Source organism: Pelophylax lessonae (assembly GCF_965119305.1).
Source record: "Pelophylax lessonae genome assembly, chromosome: 7".
Taxonomy (NCBI): Eukaryota; Metazoa; Chordata; class Amphibia; order Anura; family Ranidae; genus Pelophylax; species Pelophylax lessonae.
The window spans coordinates 255612658-255630907 of NC_138774.1; positions in this window are offsets into that span (position 1 = coordinate 255612658).

Sequence of the window (18250 nt, forward strand, 5' to 3'; positions counted from 1 at the left end):
GGCAAACCTGTACTGCCCAAACGAGAAGCAAGTCCCCTTTCTCAACTTAATGGTTAATCAACTAACCACCTTCCAATCAAGTATCCTAATAACGGGTGGAGATATAAATATCCCTTTGCAACCAATCTTGGACACATCTACAAGTACCTCATTGCTGCCATACAAAGCCCTAAGAAAAGTAAATATTTTACAAGATCTCCTACTCCATGACACTTTGCGCACTCTCAACCCTAATACCTGCTACTACAAATTTTTTTTCTACGCCTCATAACCAATACTTCAGACTAGATTACCTATTTCTTTCTCAACCTGATATCCACTTTCTCTCAGAGGCTACCATTGAGCCACAGACCCTTTCTGACCACAACCCGATTACTATGACTAACATTTCGGGAACATTCCCAACGCACTGCACAGTGGCGACTGGACGCCTCCCTTCTAACGGACAAAACACACCTTGTAAAACTCTGCACACGCATACGTCAATACTTTGGCGAAATGTCAGGATCTATGTTTTCTTCAATCTCAATCTGGGAAGCGCACAAGTGCATGATCAGAGGGAAGCTAATTACGCTAGCTGCGAAATGACAAAAAGAAAGGAAGGCACATCTAGAGGCCCTAACGGCCCGTATTAAAGCCCTAGAAGCAACCCACAAAAAAAAAGTGACCCAAGTGTTTAACGACCAACTTTCAGCAAGAAAGAAATTTCTAACTATTCTAGACCAAATTATAAAACGCAAATTCCTACTATCCAAAAAACTATTCTAGACCATGAACATAGCAACAACCCTACTATGAAACCTTTACTGACATCCTTGCTGACCCCTTCCTATCCGCATATAACTCACTGATTACCAACCCAAAAAGTCTCCAAGGTACCCTAGAAGCATATATAACAGTAATCCGGAAAGAAAGGAAAGACCCCACTCAAGTTCAATTGTAGGCCCATGTCCCTGCTGAATGTAGACCTTAAAGCGGAGTTCCGGCCACAAAATCGACATAACCGATTTTGTGGCCATCCGCTTGCTTTTCCTCACCTGAAACAGAAATGGATAGTTAGAATTTTTTTTTTTTTACTTACCTTGTAATTGTAGAAAGATATACTCACCTGTCTTCCACTTCCTCCCTCGGCGGCTGCGGCCTGCGCGATCACTTCCGGTTTGCAATGATTCCTGGGAGCTGAACGTCATCGCTCCCAGGAATCAATGCGCCTTCACCGGCCCCTTTCGCCACTTCCGGTGCGACGCCGCATTCCTTGCTAAACAGCTTCTGGGCATGCCCAGAAGCTGTGGAGGAATGCGGCGCCGCACCGAAAGTGGCAAGAGGGGTCGGTGAAGGCGCATTCTGGGAGAAGAAGACACGGAATGTCCCAATGACATCGGCTAACATCATTTGGTGAGAGCCGGAAGCAGTGTGGGAGGAGCAAGCAGCAGCAACTGCGAGGAGAGCTGTGTGGAGGAGAGCGTGGAGGAGAGCCGGGTGACACGTGCGGGGGAGCCGCACTAGGTCACCAGAAGCCGGCGCGGGTGCAGGGGACCGGGACAGAGAGACCGGGACAGAGAGCGGCGGCTGCGGGACCGGTACAAAGAGCAGCGGGACCGGGACAGAGAGCGGCGGCTGCGGGACCGGTACAAAGAGCAGCGGGACCGGGACAGAGAGGGACCGGGACTGAAAGCTGCGGCGGTAGACGGCGGAGCGGCGGCTGCGGCGGAGGACGGACACCGCACAGTATTGAGGAGGTGAGTGTTCACGGAAGCAGGGGAGGAGGAGCAGTGGCGACTGGTGAGTATCTTTCTGCAGCTGTGTGACGGTGCTTTGGGACCTGTGACTGACTGACTGACAGACCAACCTGTGACTGACTGACCATAGGGATCTGTGACTGACTGACCTTGCTTGCGACCGTCAGCGACTGACAGACTGCTCTGCGACTGACCGACGGTGCTCTGCGACTGACCGACGGTGCTCTGCGACTGACCGACGGTGCTCTGCGACCAACCGACGGTGCTCTGCGACCGACCGACGGTGCTCTTGACTGACCGACCGTGAGTATTTTAGAGACTGGTGAGTATCTTAGCGACTGGTGAGCATCTTGCGACTGGTTAGCATCTTGCGAGGATTAGCATCTTGCGACTGGTGAGTATATTTGCAACTGGTGAGTATCTGGTGAGTATCTGCGACTGGTGATTCTTTGCGATTGGTGAGTATCTTGCGACTGGTGAGATTCTTTGCGACTGGTAAGTATCTTTGCGACTGGTGAGTATCCTTGCGACTGGTGAGGATCCTTGCGACTGGTGAGTATCTAGTGACTGGTGAGGGTATTAGCGACTGGTGGGTACCCCAGGTTTAGTACCAGGGAAGTTAGAGGTAGTGTAGGTAAGGAAGAGCAGGTCGTTAATATTATCCCCATAGAGTAGTGGGTAATAATGTCAGACAGGATTGCGGATGCCACTCAGTGCACTTCTTGCGCCATGTATGCGTTCCTTGATGAACCAATTGAGGATGAATACTGCTGTGCAAGATGTGAGCGACTTGTTGCTCTGGAAGCCCACATCGTGGATCTAGAGAACACAGTGACAAGACTGCGTGGCATCTACAACCTGGAAAGGAGCTTGGACTTTACCCATCAGACGCTGGCAGGGGCCAGCATAGAGGAGGGAGGAATGGAGGAGACGCAAGCAGCAGAGGTACGCAGCTGGTTGACTGTTAGGAAGGGTAGAGGGAGGAGTGCCAGGGAGGCCAATCCTGAGTTGATAGACCCTAACAAATTTGCCGAGTTGCAGGTTGAGGGGGATATCAAATCAGGGGTGGCAGAGCTGGAGCATGCACCCTCCCCCAGCTGCCAGGGGAGGGACGGCTCCAGGAAGAAGGGGGGCCGTAACTCAGGAAAGGTTAGAAAGGTTGTGGTAGTTGGGGACTCGAGCCACACAGGAGAGGCAGAAGAAGATTAGGGAACTTAACAAGTGGCTGAGGAATTGGTGTAGGAAGGAGGGGTTTGGGTTCCTGGAGAACTGGGCCGACTTCTCAGTCGGCTACCGGCTCTTTAGTAAGGATGGGCTGCACCTTAATGGGGGCGGTACAGCTCTTTTGGGGAGAAAGATGGCCACCAAGTTGGAGGAGCTTTTAAACTAGGAGACGGGGGGGGGAGGGCTCAGAAGTAGAGTCAGTTAGGAGGGAACAAAGGACTGAAGACAGTTGTAGGGTCAGCAGCGACAGTAGGTCCACAGCGTCAATCGGTAGGTCTGTGCGGGAGAACCGCAGACCAAACAGGAATAAACATAACCACCAATCACGTTTAACTTCCGTAAAACTAAGAGGGGTATATGCTAATGCCAGGAGCCTAGCTAATAAAATGGATGAGTTGGAAATGTTAGTACATGAGGAGGACATAGTGCTCATTTAACTACCTAAAGCTTTTTTTTTGCGACATACCGCAGAATGTGTACCCTTTTTCTCTGGGGGCACAAACAAACTAGTCTTAGCTATAATGTGCTCACCCTGCCCAAACTTAAAGGAGGCATAGGATTGCCTGACATTAGCAAATATTACATTGCCTGTCACCTTGTTTTGTCTCTAGGACAGAGAGCTAAACCTTCCTGCTCCATAAACTTCAAATACCATATTTCTATGATCTCAAATATATTAGAACAAGCCAGGTAAAAACTATAATTGATAAAATAAACGTCAATCAGTACAAAATTGCATACAAGAAAGAACCAATGCTCTATAATACAGGATGGCGTGTCAAGAACTCACTTTTAAGCTCTCTCAGGGGTAAATGCGAGAGAGGTGACATGCCTTGCTGCTTTGCTGTAGCTCCTCAAATTGGTGGCTATATCACTTCCTCTAGAATTCTCCCAGAATGCACTGGATCCTAACAACTTTGACACATTCCATGAGTTTACAATATATCATTATTGCAGAACAGCTGAAGCTATACCAAAAAAGAACAGTAGGTGGCGCCTGCACTCTGCATATATCTAGCTTGTGTAAACCAAGAAAACCCAACATGTTATTTTAATCAACATAAACACAAGTAAACTGAATAGAACATGGTGAGCAGAACACTCCCCGTCTGACGTCATGTGACGTTACCAAGTCTTTTGCAGAAAGCAACAGAAAATGTTCGGCCACTGGTCTTAGAAATACTTTGGCCTCATTCTGTTGGAAGATCTTGACTTCAACTTTACAGACATGCTTATCCTCGCTTGGCAGTACTCTGGTGACCACACCTAAAGGCCACTCATTCCCTTGTGTCTGGCAATCTCTCATGAGCACAACATCACCAGGTTTAAGATTAGGTTTTTCAATACGCCACATTCTCCTTGGTTGAAGAGTAGAGATACAGCATATTGTTTCCCCCACCAACTCCAGAAGGTATTGGCAAGGGTTTGTAAATGTCCTTTTCACAAAACTTTCCAGCTGGAGCACCAAGGCCAGTCTTTGAGTGAGTAAAACGGCAGGTGTGAGAATCACTGGATCCTCAGAGTCACTTGAAATCGACGTCAAAGGTCTGGCATTAATGATAGCTGTGACCTCTGCCATATAGGTCACTAGGCATTCATGGGTAAGCCTTGCAGTTCCTACTTGCAAGAAGATAGAGTCCAGAATTCTGCAGGCTATGCCTATCATCCTCTCCCAAACACCTCCCCTGTGAGAAAAGTGAGGTGGGTTGAAAGTCCCTGTGCAGCCTTGCTTACTCAAGTATCTTTCTACACTGAGTGTAGGAGTGGTGAAGGAACTTCAAATTCCTTCACACTTGGACACTAAGTTAGAACCTCTGTCAGAGCGAATGAGATTCACTGGGCCTCTGATTGCAATGAACCGTCTAGGAGCATTAGTAAAATTTGAAGTGTCCATTGATTCAATCACTTTGATGTGAACAGCTTGGATGGACATGCAGGTGAATATGAGTGCCCAGTGTTTACTGTTTAAATGTCCCCTTTTGGTGTACCTGGTGGTGACAGACCAGGGACCAAAAACAAGTCCAACATTAGTGAAAGCCGGATCCATGCTAAGTCTGTCAGATGGTAAATTTGCCATCTTTTGTGCCTGTAACATTCCACAAAGTTTACGGCAGATAACACACTTGAAAATAAACCTGCTCACACATCTCTTAGCTCCAACTATCCACAGTCTAGCAGCTCGTAAAGCTCCTTCAGTAAACAGCCGGCCCTGGTGTTAGGTTTGGTCATGGTAGTGTTGAGTGAGTAAGTAGGCAATATGATGGTGACCTGGGATCACTAAAGGATGTTTCTCTGAAAACTCTAACTTGCCTTCTTTTAAAAGGCCTCCTACTCTAAACAGGCTATTTACATCAAGGATTGGATCAAGCTTCTTTAAAACGCTATCTTTAGGAACAGGTTTCTGGGTGACAATACAGTTGATTTCTTTGGCAAAGATTTCTCTCTGTACGACAGATATTAACCAATTTTTAAATTGTTCTAGGTCAGTTACTGTGTAGACTTTTTTACAGTGGTGCAGTTGTCATGAGTTAGTGGCTCATTTTTGTAGGACTGAGCTATGTAAATTAGGCAAGGGATAGCTCGAAATAATGACTTCCAGGTGGAGAACCTGATAAAATGGTGGGTTTTAAACTGGTTGAGAAAGGTTGTTATGACTGAGGTAGAAACCTGAGGGTGGTTTTTCTGATCCTTGTCTACATCTATTAAATCAAATGTGGCAAGGTAATTAGTGTTGCAGTCGGGATTGCGCAGAAAGGTGGGACCTGTGAACCATGAAGTACTTTTGAGGCGGCTGGCTGCAATAGATCTGGTTGCTAGGTCTGCAGGATTAGTCTGTAGGCACAAAATGCATTGTTCTGGGTGGGTGGACCTCCTTATCCTCAACAATCTGTTCTTGACATAGACATTGAAACGCCTAGTTTCATTGTAGATATAACCCAGAACTACTTTACTGTCTGTGTAAAACTCAACTTCTTGAATTTCTAGGTTTGTCTCTGTTGCAATTAGTTCAGCTAGCTCTATAGCCAATACTGCAGCACAAAGTTCCAATCTAGGTATGGTGTGTTCGGGAAGTGGTGCAAGTTTTGCTTTACCCATTACAAACCCGATGTGGCTTTGCCTTTTAATGTCTTGTCTATGGTTTTGAGGTAAGCTACAGAAGCAATTGCTTTAACAGAAGCATCAGAAAACACACAAATTCTTTGCAACTGAACTTCTATAGATTACACAGGGGCATATGGGAGTGGAACTTTGAGGCTAGATAGAGCTGTTAGTAAGTCCTTCCACTCTACCCATAGGTTCTTCCTGTCGGTGGGGAGAGGGTCGTCCCAGTCTAATGTCTCACAGATTAAGTCTCAAGTAGTATTTTACCCTGGATGGTAATAGGTGCTGCAAAGCCTAAAGGATCATACAGGCTGTTTATGGTAGACAGGACACCTCTACAGGTGAAGGGCTTTTCTTTCGTGTTTACTTGGAAGGTAAAAGTGTCCGATATTTTTCTTTCAATAATTTTTATTAGAAAGTTTTGTAAAAATGGTACAACATTACAAGTATAAAAGCAAGGCACAATGCCATACATGGAAAACATGAGAACGGCCCCCGCGTAGGAGACAAGAACATAAACTGACGGCATCAAACAGATAAAGGGTCCATGACGATAGAGGTTGTCAATCTGTGAAAACATATTTGAGCAACGTGGGAGTATGGGCGGGCTCAAGAGAAATAACCCAAAACATGCACACACCCCCCCCCCCCCCGTCCGTCCATCCCCTTCAGCTCCAACTCCACACCATACTAGACAAAAAACAATACGGGGGAAGGAAAGTATAGGGGAGTGGGGGGACCCACCGCCTCTGACCCATAGGTCACCATGAACCGTCGTCCCCACGAAGAGACCTATAAACTAGTACCTTGAGGGGGAGGAGAAGAAGGAGGAAGGGAAAGGAGAGAGAGAGAAAGAAAGAAAGAAGAAAAGGGGAAGAGGAAAGGGTGGCGAGGAAGGGGACACAGAATCAGTGCATTGGATTCCAGCTGGCATAACTAGGTGGCCATCCCTAAGGAAGTACTCGGCCTCCTTCAAGCCTACCCCAGTGGGGCCTCAATGGCCCAAGAGGCTCAATTCAACCCAAGTCGGTCCGGGGGTCTCCCTCCAAATATCGCAGCCATGGGTGCCATACCTTCTCAAACAGCTTTACCCTGTCATTCAACACTGACGATAATCGTTCATTAACCACCTCCCACCCGGGCCATTGTAGATATACGGCCGGGTGGGAGTCTCGTCCTTCTGAATGGACGTTCCGGAACGTCCTTCAGAAGGAGAGAGATTGCGCCGCCGCGGGCGCGCGCAGCGGCGCGATCTCGATGTGCCTGTGTCCCTAGGACACAGAGCAACAAGACTCGGCAGGAGGGCCCTGTGATTGGCCCTCCTGATCACATGACGGCTGTGTCCAATCACAGCCGTCATGTAATGTCAATACAGCCGTTGTAACGGCTTTGATCTCTTCTCCTCCTGACAGATCCTGTCAGTGAGGAGAAGATCAGAGGATCAGAGGATGGGCTGCACCTTAATGGGGGCGGTACAGCTCTTTTGGGGAGAAAATGGCCACCAAGTTGGAGGAGCTTTTAAACTAGGAGACGGGGGGGAGGGCTCAGAAGTAGAGTCAGTTAGGAGGGAGCAAAGGACTGAAGGCAGTTGTAGGGTCAGCAGCGACAGTAGGTCCACAACGTCAATCGGTAGGTCTGTGCGGGAGAACCGCAGACCAAACAGGAATAAACATAACCAATCACGTTTAACTTCCGTAAAACTAAGAGGGGTATATGCTAATGCCAGGAGCCTAGCTAATAAAATGGATGAGTTGGAAATGTTAGTACATGAGGAGGACATAGACCTAGTGGGAATAACGGAGACTTGGTTCGACCCCTCACATGACTGGCTGGCAAATATCCAAGGGTATTCAGTGTACCGGAAGGACAGGGTAGGAAAAAGAGGGGGAGGGGTATGTCTCTACGTCAAGAATAATGTAAGGGTGATAGAGAGGAGTGACATTACGGAAGGGATGAGCATGGAGTTAGAATCCGTGTGGGTAGAACTCCATAGGGAAGGAGAAAAGGGAAAAGTAATTGTGGGGGTTTGCTATTGGCCACCTAAACAAGGGGAGGAGGTAGAGCTGGAATTTTTAGCACTTTTGGATAAAGTGGCAAAGCTAGGATCAGTCATCATATTGGGGGACTTCAATTATCCCGACATTGACTGGGGAGAGGGGACTACACACTCACATAAGGGCCGTCAATTCACGGAAACCTTACAGGATAATTACATGTCACAGTTGGTGGATTCCCCTACCAGAGAAAACACAATCCTGGATCTATTGATCACTAATGACCCAGACCTAATCTCGGAGGTAGGAGTCCAGGACAGCCTGGGCTCTAGCGATCACAGGATGATCACATTTAGCGTAAATAACAATATAGCAAGGCAAGTGGGGAACATAAGAACCCTTAACTTCAGAAGGGCAAACTTTCCAAAATTGTACTTGTTGATGGAAAGGGTAAACTGGGACCGAACCCTGGGATCCCTGACCACAGAGGAAAAATGGGAATGCTTTAGGAACATATTAAGCAAAGGCATCTTGCAGTGCATTCCTATGGGAAATAAATTTAGAAGGGACAAAGCCAAACCTGGCTGGCTAAACCGGAGCGTTAAAAAACTTATTAGGGGAAAAAAATTGGCCTTCAGGAAATATAAATCAGAGGGCACAGTATTGGCTTTCGACCAATACAAGGAGGCAAATAGGAAGTGTAAACACAAAATCAAGATGGCTAAAATAGACTTTGAGAGACAAATAGCGGAGGATAGCAAAAAAAACCCAGAGAAATTCTTTATGTATATCAACAGCAAATAAACTAGGGCAAAGCATATTGCACACATAATTAACGGTGATGGGAGGATGGTTACAGAGGACACTGAAAAAGCAACCGTACTGAATGCTTTTTTCTCATCAGTCTTTACACAGGAATCGGAGGGGTACACTGACCATTGACTGTATAGTTAGTAGTAATACACAGGACTTGCCACTATGGCTAACAGAGGGGGAAATCAGGGAAAGGCTGGATAAACTCAACACAAACAAATCACCAGGCCCGGATGGCGTACATCCGAGAGTACTCAAGGAACTCAGTAAGGCTATATCCAGACCACTGTTCCTGATCTTTGTGGACAGTATTAGGACAGGAGATGTACCAGGGGAGTGCAGGAAAGCTAACTTGATTCCGATATTCAAAAAGGGTCAGAGGCATATACCGGGAAATTATAGGCCTGTCAGTCTGACATCAGTAGTATGTAAACTTCTGGAGGGGATGATAAGGGACTATATCGTAGAGTTTGCTAAGGACAACAGCATCATCAGTAGTAACCAGCACGGGTTTACAAATGGGCGTTCTTGTCAAACCAATCTCTTAACATTCTACGAGGAGGTGAGCTGTGAGCTAGATAGGGGCAGACCAGTGGATGTGGTGTACCTAGATTTTGCTAAGGCGTTTGATACAGTTCCCCATAAGCGCTTAATTTATAAAATAAGGTCTGCAGGTATCGACAGCAGGGTTTGCTCTTGGATACAGAACTGGCTAAAAGGGCGTGTCCAAAGGGTGGTAATAAACAGCGCATACTCAGACTGGTCTGAGGTAGTAAGCGGGGTCCCCCAAGGCTTAGTCCTAGGACCAACCTTGTTCAATTTATTCATAAACAACATTGAGGACGGGATCAGTAGTTCAATATCAGTTTTTGCAGATGACACAAAATTAGGCAGGACAATAACAGCACAGCATGAAGCAGATATCCTACAGAATGACCTGGACAAAATAACGGAGTGGGCAAAGACATGGCAAATGAGGTTTAACGTGGAGAAATGTAAGGTTTTACACTTGGGGACTAGAAACATAAAAGCACAATACACGTTAGGAGGGGAACCCTTGGGAGAATCAAAAATGGAGAAGGATCTGGGAGTCTTGGTTGATGATAGACTAGGCAACAGCATGCAATGTCAAGCGGCAGCTGCCAAGGCTAGCAGAATATTAGCATGCATAAAGAAAGGGATGTATTCCAGAGATAAGACTATAATCCTTCCACTTTATAAAACTCTGGTCCGACCTCATCTGGAGTATTCGGTCCAGTTCTGGTCACCAGTCCTCAGAAGGGATGTGTTGGAGCTGGAGAGAGTCCAGAGAAGGGCAACTAAACTAATTAGGGGATTGGAGGACCTTGATTATGAGGAGCGTCTGCAATCGCTTGATTTATTCTCCCTGGAGAAGAGACGCCTGAGGGGGGACATGATAGCAATTTTTAAATATCTAAATGGGGATCTAGGCTTAGAAAAAAAGCTGTTCAGTCGAAGGGATTGCATGAGAACTCGGGGGCATACAATGCGATTAGAGGAGAAGCGTTTTAACCTCAGGCAACGTGGGGGGTTCTTTACTGTTAGGGCTACAAGATTGTGGAATTCTCTACCACATGAGGTGGTTTCTGCGGGTAGTATGGTGGCTTTCAAAAGACTCTTAGACGTACATCTCAAGGATCAGAACATTCAGGGGTATGCAAGATGATTACAGCCACACACATCTACACAGGTTGAACTGGATGGACTTTTGTCTTTATTCAACCTCACCAACTATGTAACTATATGATTCTGCAGCCGGGGTGATCAGTGAGTATTTCTGATTACTCACTGATCACAGGGGGGGGGTCTGTGCTGGTAATCAGATGATTGATTACCAGTGCAGCCCTGGGGGGAGGGGGTGCCACTAGAGCCACCAGGGATGCCCACCCATGACCACCAGGGATGCCCACCATGGCCACCAGGGATGGCAAACAGGGCTCAGAGAGCCTGCCAGTGGTGCCCCCCTATCAGTGCTGCCCACCAATGCCATCTATCAGTGCTGCCCACCAGTGCCCGTTATTGCCATCTATCAGTGCCGCCCACCAGTGCCCATTATTGCCCACCAGTGCTGCCTATCCGTGCCCATCAGTGCCCTTCATCAGTGCCGATCAGTCCCGCCCATCAGTGCCACCTATCAGTGCCCATCAGTGCCGCCTATCAGTGCCCATCAGTGCCACCCATCAGTGCTCCCTATCAGTGCCCATCAGCGCTGCCTATCAGTGCCCACCAATGCTGCGTATTAGTGCTATCTATCAGTGCCCATCAGTGCTACCTATCAGTGCCCATCAGTGCTGCATATCAGTGCCACCCCATTAGTGCCACCCCATCAGTGCCACCCCATCAGTGTCTCCTCATCAGTGCCTGTCAGTGCGGCGTCATCAGTGCTCATCAGTGCAGGAAAAAACATTTATTTACAAAATTTTATAACCTAAACAAAAAAACTTTTTTTTTTTTTTTCAAACTTTTCGGTCTTTTTTTATTTGTGCACCAAAAAAGAAAAAAACCTGGCGGTGTTCAAATACCACCAAAAGAAAGCTCTATTTGTGGGGAAAAAATGACACAAATTTGGTTTAGGTACAGCGTCGCAATGACGCAATTGTCATTCAAAATGCAACAGCGCTAAAAGCTGAAAATTGGTCTGGGAAGGAAGGGGGTTTAAGTGCCCAGTATTGAGGTAGTTAATCATCAGCCAAGTCAGTTTTGCTCTAAACATTTCAAGAGGTATGGTTGCCGAACGCCAGGACTGTGCTATCACTATCCTTGCTGCCATAAAAATAAATCGTATAAGCAATTTAGCTCCCCTGGGGGCGTCCGACACCGCCTCCCCCAGCAGCGCCTGTCGCGGGGACTTCCGTGATTTCACGTGGGTCAGAGAATAAATAAGATTATATATACGTATCCAATAACGTTTCACTTTCGGGCAAGCCCACCACACGTGAAAAGCCGTACCTCGTTGGCCGCAGCCCCTGAAGCACAGCGGAGAAGCCCCCAGGACATAAGCCGCAGGAACCGTATACCACCGCAAGAGAACCTTATAATTTGCCTCAATAATTGACGTGTTGATAATGGACTTAGAGGCAGCGGTAGCTAGTGCATGCCACTCCGCCAAATCAATTTCCTCCTGCAGGTCCCCCTCCCAAGCCCCCATGTAACCAAGCTTATTGGAATCAGAGGATGTCAGGATTGTATAAATGTGAGATATGTGGCCCCTTAATTTGTCATACTGTTCACATAGAAATTCCATGCAAGTTCTACAGACCAGGTCAGACCCCTGCTGCAGAGCCTTAGCGTAGTGTGCAAGTTGAGCATATCGATAGCATTCGGACTCTGGCATCTGCAACTTTTCCATCAAGACCCGTTTAGTAAGGAGACCCCTATGGTCACAAACATCCGCTATTCGTAGTAGACCCTTGTTCGTCCACCACGAGAACGCCCAAGGCTCAAGGCCCGGGGTGAAGTCAGGGTTTCCGAACAGAGGGGCCAATGGCCTGTGTGGGGACGCAAATTGAAAAGCCCTGGAGAGCCTATCCCATAGTCCCAGGGAGAAAGAGAGCAAGGGACACATAATAGCCAGGCGGGACCTGGAGGGTATGCCCCAACGGACCCAGATTCCACCCGTAGCCACAAAGGCAGCGTTTTCTGAGAGTGAGATCTAATTAGCTGGGCCAGCTGTGCTGCATAAAAATACTTTAAAAGGTCTGGGACCCCCAGGACCCCACCCCCTGGAAGCATAAAGAGTGCGCTTGTTGACCCTTGGCTTTTTGGTACCCCCACATAAAGGAGAGCATCTTTTTCTGAAAAGAAGCCACATCCAATTTAGGAAGTTGTATAGGCAGAGTACGGAAGAGGTATAACAGCTTTGGGAGTACAACCATTTTCAAGGAATGGATTCTGCCAAACCAAGACGGAGGTCTAACTTGCCATCGGAGAAGGTCCTCTGAAAGTTGCTTAAACAATGGCGGGTAATTCATGGCATATAAAGTGCATAGAGAAGGGGTAAGGTTTATCCCCAAATATGGAAGTGCCCGAGCCTGCCAAAAGAAATATTTAGGATTTATACATAGCAGGATATACATATATGAACATGCGTGTATACCTTCCTAAAACACATGGAAGGAGAACAAAACAAAAGTATCACACCAACATTATCAATAGCATAACCCATCTAGTTGAGTTTAGCCACGTTTTTTTGTTATCTTACCAAAGTAGCAGTATTGGTAACACAGTGTGTGAAAACACTGTTCTCTATTGCATAGATGCCGATGCCTATGGTCATGGAGCAGACACGAAGGCGAAGATCCAAGATAACGTGCCAGAAAACACACCCCAAAAGAGGGAAGGGGGTGTGTCAGAATAGGAGGTGGGGGGATATTTAGGATAACAATCCTTAATCTGGTAAGAAAAATATATGAATATAATGAGCAAAAGGAGAAGGAGTATCATACAATGAATATATGTTGGTAAAAATCTCAATATCAGATCTCTTACCCATTAATACTTAAAAAATAATAATGATAAAGGTGAGGTCACGGGAAGTATAGCTGACTGTTGTAGTACAGATAGACATTAAAAGCTAAATGCCAAAAGGGTAGTTCCGTATTCCCTATAAGCAGAAAAAGGGGGATGAAAATTATAACAATAAGGACTTGGATATAATGATTAGAATTAAAAGGGACAGATGGGGAGAGCACCCAGATATAGATGTAAACAAAAAACACCAACCTTGGTATATATAATAATAGCTCAAACCATCCGGAAAAGATCCAAATAGTCTGTAAGAAGAGGCTTGCTATGGGACAGACGGCTTCTGCTAAATGGTGGTACAAAACATCCTATGGACCCAAATAAACATAATATGGGGGTTTAAGGATGTATCTTGAAAAAGAGTTTCACAATTTCAGAAAGCATCATAATATTAAGCCTTTATTGGCGTCATGCAGTAAAATATGCATAGTATATACCTTAGTATGGTGGATCAAGCCATCCGGGAGGTGTCCAAGATAGCCTGTAGCAAAATGCTTGCTGTCGGGCAGGCAGCCTCAACTAATTAGCTAAATACCGTCTCCTGTGGACCCAATAGACATGATAGAGAGGGTATGAGAAGTTTATTTTGATAAAAGAGGGGATTTGCAGTTCTATAATAGCGTCAAAATACTAAACAAGTATTGGCGCCATGCCATTCAGGGTGTGGAGTACTAACCTGTGGATAGCAAAGGATAAAAAAGAGGTAATGCCGGCTGGACGGCCGTGACTTCCCACGAAAGCTCCAGACCGAGGGCTCGCTTCGGTCTGGACTAACTAGCCCCCAAGTGTGAGCGTCGACACGCCGGAATGGCGTGTGACGTCAGCACAGCCCGGCATAAGGTCCGCCCCCTGCTCCGGATAGGGCGGACGAAGGTGGAATAGTCCAATCCCATGGTGCGGTGCAGTAGGGGCGGGTCCGAGAGGCGGGAGCAATGTCAGCCTCTCGGAGCGCGCCGCCCACTACCAGGAAGACTATGGTGACAGGGAGGGGCGGGTGACCGCCAACTCACAGTCCCGGGCTGAACCCCACCTCGGAGCCGTGCTAGATGGAGACAGCCAAGGAGGGAGATCCTATCAACGGCAGCGGGAGGGGAAGCGAAGCTCCTGTGAGGTGACGGCGCTACCAGCCGCACCTCCAGGCACTAAAAGGAAAAGCGCCGATCATGGCTATCTCCACAGACAAGGGCATCGGCATCATAGGGGAATATGGCAAAAACCTAGAATAAAAAAAGGGAAGATATATTAAAATGTATTACCATCATAACAAATGTATTTGTTGCACCAAAATAGAGACATCCCTAAAGACAACATAAATGGACAAACAACATAAAGAACAGAAAAGAAAGGAAAAAAACTAGTCTCATAAGAATAAAATGTGTAATGAGCAAGAGGGGGAGGGAGGAAAGGGGGGAGGGGGGAAAGGGGGGGGGAGGGAAGGAGGGGGAAGGAGTGGAACAAAGGGGGGAGTTTTAGATCATAGGGGAGGGGCAAGGTCCAGGAACGTGATCTGGACTTGCATTAAAAAGAGCAATCCCTAGAGTTGCCCTAGTTCCCAGGAGGGAAGAGCAGAGGGGATAACCGTATCTAGGAGGTAGTGAATCATGTTAGTATTAACACATACAGTGTAAAAAATGGAAGAGGTCGCTTATCGCTAATAGCCCTAGGGCTATTTACAGGAAGGGTCTGTATGATAAAACTTCATTAAGGCCCGGTGGTGTTGTTGCGTTTAAACGCTCTATCCAAAGGACTTCTCTTTGCAATATTTTTTTGTCCCAGTTACCCCCTCTGGGGTCTGGGGGTATGGTTTCTAACACTATAAAGGATATACAAGATGTGTCATATTTATGGTAAAGATCAATGTGCCGACTAATTGGGGTAATCATTTTCCCCTTCCCCGAATAGTATATATGATCATTAACTCTTTGTTTGAGCATTCTGATGGTCTTGCCGATGTAGAACACTCCACATCGGCAAGACGCCAGATAGACCACTCCCTGTGTTGATCAATTTGCAAAAAACCTTGGAACAAACGTGTCACCATTGGGTAAAAGAAATTGCTGGCCCTGCCTAATCCAGGGACAAAATTCACATTTATTGCATTTATAAATTCCAAAGGGATTTCGCCGGCATGTTTTTTCTGGATTGTAGTGCGAGGACACTAGTTTGTCACGGATGGAAGGGGCCTTTCTAAAGACAACCTCAGGATAAGTATTCGTATATCTCGCGAGTATGTTGTCCTGTCTAAGAATATGCCAGTTCTTTGACAGGATTTCACGTAACTGTTGAGACTGCGAAGAAAATTTTGTGATAAGTTTAACTGTTTGGGGGTTTGTATTGCGATTCTTAGGACAGAAGAGTAGAGTTCTTCTATCTTTCTGTAATGCTTGATTGTAAGCTTTGCGTAATAGGGATCTGCTGTATCCCCTTTCAAGCAGCCTATATTGAAGTTGTTTAGCTTGTTTTTTGTAATCTTCAATATATGTACAATTTCTACGCAGTCTAACATATTGTGCGTATGGGATACTTTTAACAAGAGCAGATGGATGAGAGCTATTTGCATGGAGCAGTGTATTGCCAGCGGACTCCTTGCGGTATAAAATCGGTGGCAATACACTGGTCCATGTCTATAAAAATCTGTAGGTCCAAAAAAGCCACAGATCTTGTGTCAAACCCGAGGGTGAACTTTAGATTGTAGTTATTGATGTTTAGTTGTTCAACAAAGTTCCTGAGTTGTTCTTCCGTGTCTGTCCAAATGACAAACACGTCATCAATATAGCGGTGCCAGCAGAGCACTGAATCAATGTACTCTGCAAAGCAATCATCTGTCCAGAGTTTGCGCTCCCACCCCCCCAGGTACAGATTGGCGTACGATGGGGCACAACATGTCCCCATCGCAACACCCTGCACCTGGAGGTAGTGGGAGCCGGCAAACGTGAACCAGTTATGGGTGAGAATGTATTGTAGGAGCTCAATGATAAAATCATTGAATTTCCATTTCTCTCTATCTTCCTCTCTAAGGAACATTTTGATAGTCTCCAAACCCTTATTATGGGGGATGCTGGAATAGAGGGACTCCACGTCCAGGGTGGAGGGCTCCCTCTGGGACGTGGAGGCCCTCTATCTGTTTCAAAAGATCCAAAGTATCCTTCACAAAGGACGGTAATCCCGTTACATGTGAAGTCAAAAAGAAATCTACGAATTTACTCGCGTTTTCAGTCACAGAACCAATTCCAGATATAATTGGCCTTCCCGGTGGTCTAGTGGCATTTTTATGTATCTTAGGGAGGGCGTAGAAGGTGGCTTCTCTTGGATGTTGAATATTCAAGAATTCATACGTACTCTGATCGATGAGGCCTTGGTGATAGGCCCCATACATGATTGCTAAACCTATCTGCATCCCATCTGCTACTATCTTACTTTCAAGAACATTTCCTTTCAAGTGTCTGTCATCTACCATCTCTACCCAACCTGTCTCTTCAGCCTATCATCCCTGTGTTACTATATACATAAGTCACTCTAGGAAACATCTTATTGAGTGTGTGTATTTACTTGCTGAATTGAGATCATCCACACATGATGAGTCAATGAGAGTTGGGATTGGTGTCTCAGCGTTTCTCTACATGACTACTGAAGTGGAATATTTCTGCAGCTGAAAATCCACATCATACATAAAACGCAGGAGCGTTACAGATTGAACGAACCACAAATGGATTCAGCAGAAATAACCATTAAGATGACACAATTAAAACAGCAGGTGACTGCGTTAGTACACGCACTTGCTGAATTAAAAGAAGACAATCAGGCTCTGTCGCAAGCAGGTAATTAGACTGACACAACTTACCACTGCTCAGTCCCCTGAACCCAAGATAAATCCTCCTTTGGTATTTACAGGCGATCGCAAAAAATTTCGCGAGTTTAAAAACGCATGTGAGTTACTTTTCTTGCTAAAACCCCGTACCTACCTTACTGATCACATTAAGGTTTGTACTATTATTTCTTACCTAACAGGCGATCCTCGTGCCTGGGCAGACTCTCTTTTTGAGAAAAGCGACCAGCTTCTCAACTCCTATGCCTTGTTCCTAGCAGAACTCACTAGCCTATATGATGATCCCAATAGGCAGAGTACTGCCGATCTTCAATTAAGATCCTTGAAACAAGGTGGGAGACCTGTAGAAGACTTTGTCGCAGAATTCAAGAGATGGACCCTTGATTCAGAATGGAATGATGCATCTCTGAAATCCCAATTTAGGCTTGGCCTATCAGAGGCCGTTAAAGACGAGCTCGCCCGAGCGGATCTGCCAAAAACCCTGGATGCATTGATACAACTCAGTATCACCATAGATAGAAGACTACTTGAAAGAAAGGCTGAGAAAATGGGAATGCCATTATCCAGTTCTTCTCGGATTTCGGCCGTTGACCCCGTTCCTATGAAGGTAGGAAACATACGTCCACCTCTATCAACTATGGAAAGAGCCAGAAGACGATCTGGTAATCTCTGCTTGTACTGTGCATCCCCGGATCACAAGATAAACGTCTGTCCCCTAGTCTACAAAAAGAAGGGCGAGTGTTCACATGTCCTCCTTGGGGGATTGACAACTTCAATCACTAATCCTTACCTTTCTGTTTGCTTAACATTACAGTGGGACCAGAACAGGATTACTACTAAGGCCATGATTGACACAGGATCTTGTGGAAATTATATAGACATACGTTTTGCTGCTTTAAATAAAGTTCAGATTATTTCTAAACTTAAACCGGTCTCAGTGAGTCTTATTAACGGTGTTCCTTTATCCTCTGGTCCGATCACTGATCAGACACAGGCACTCCTAGTCA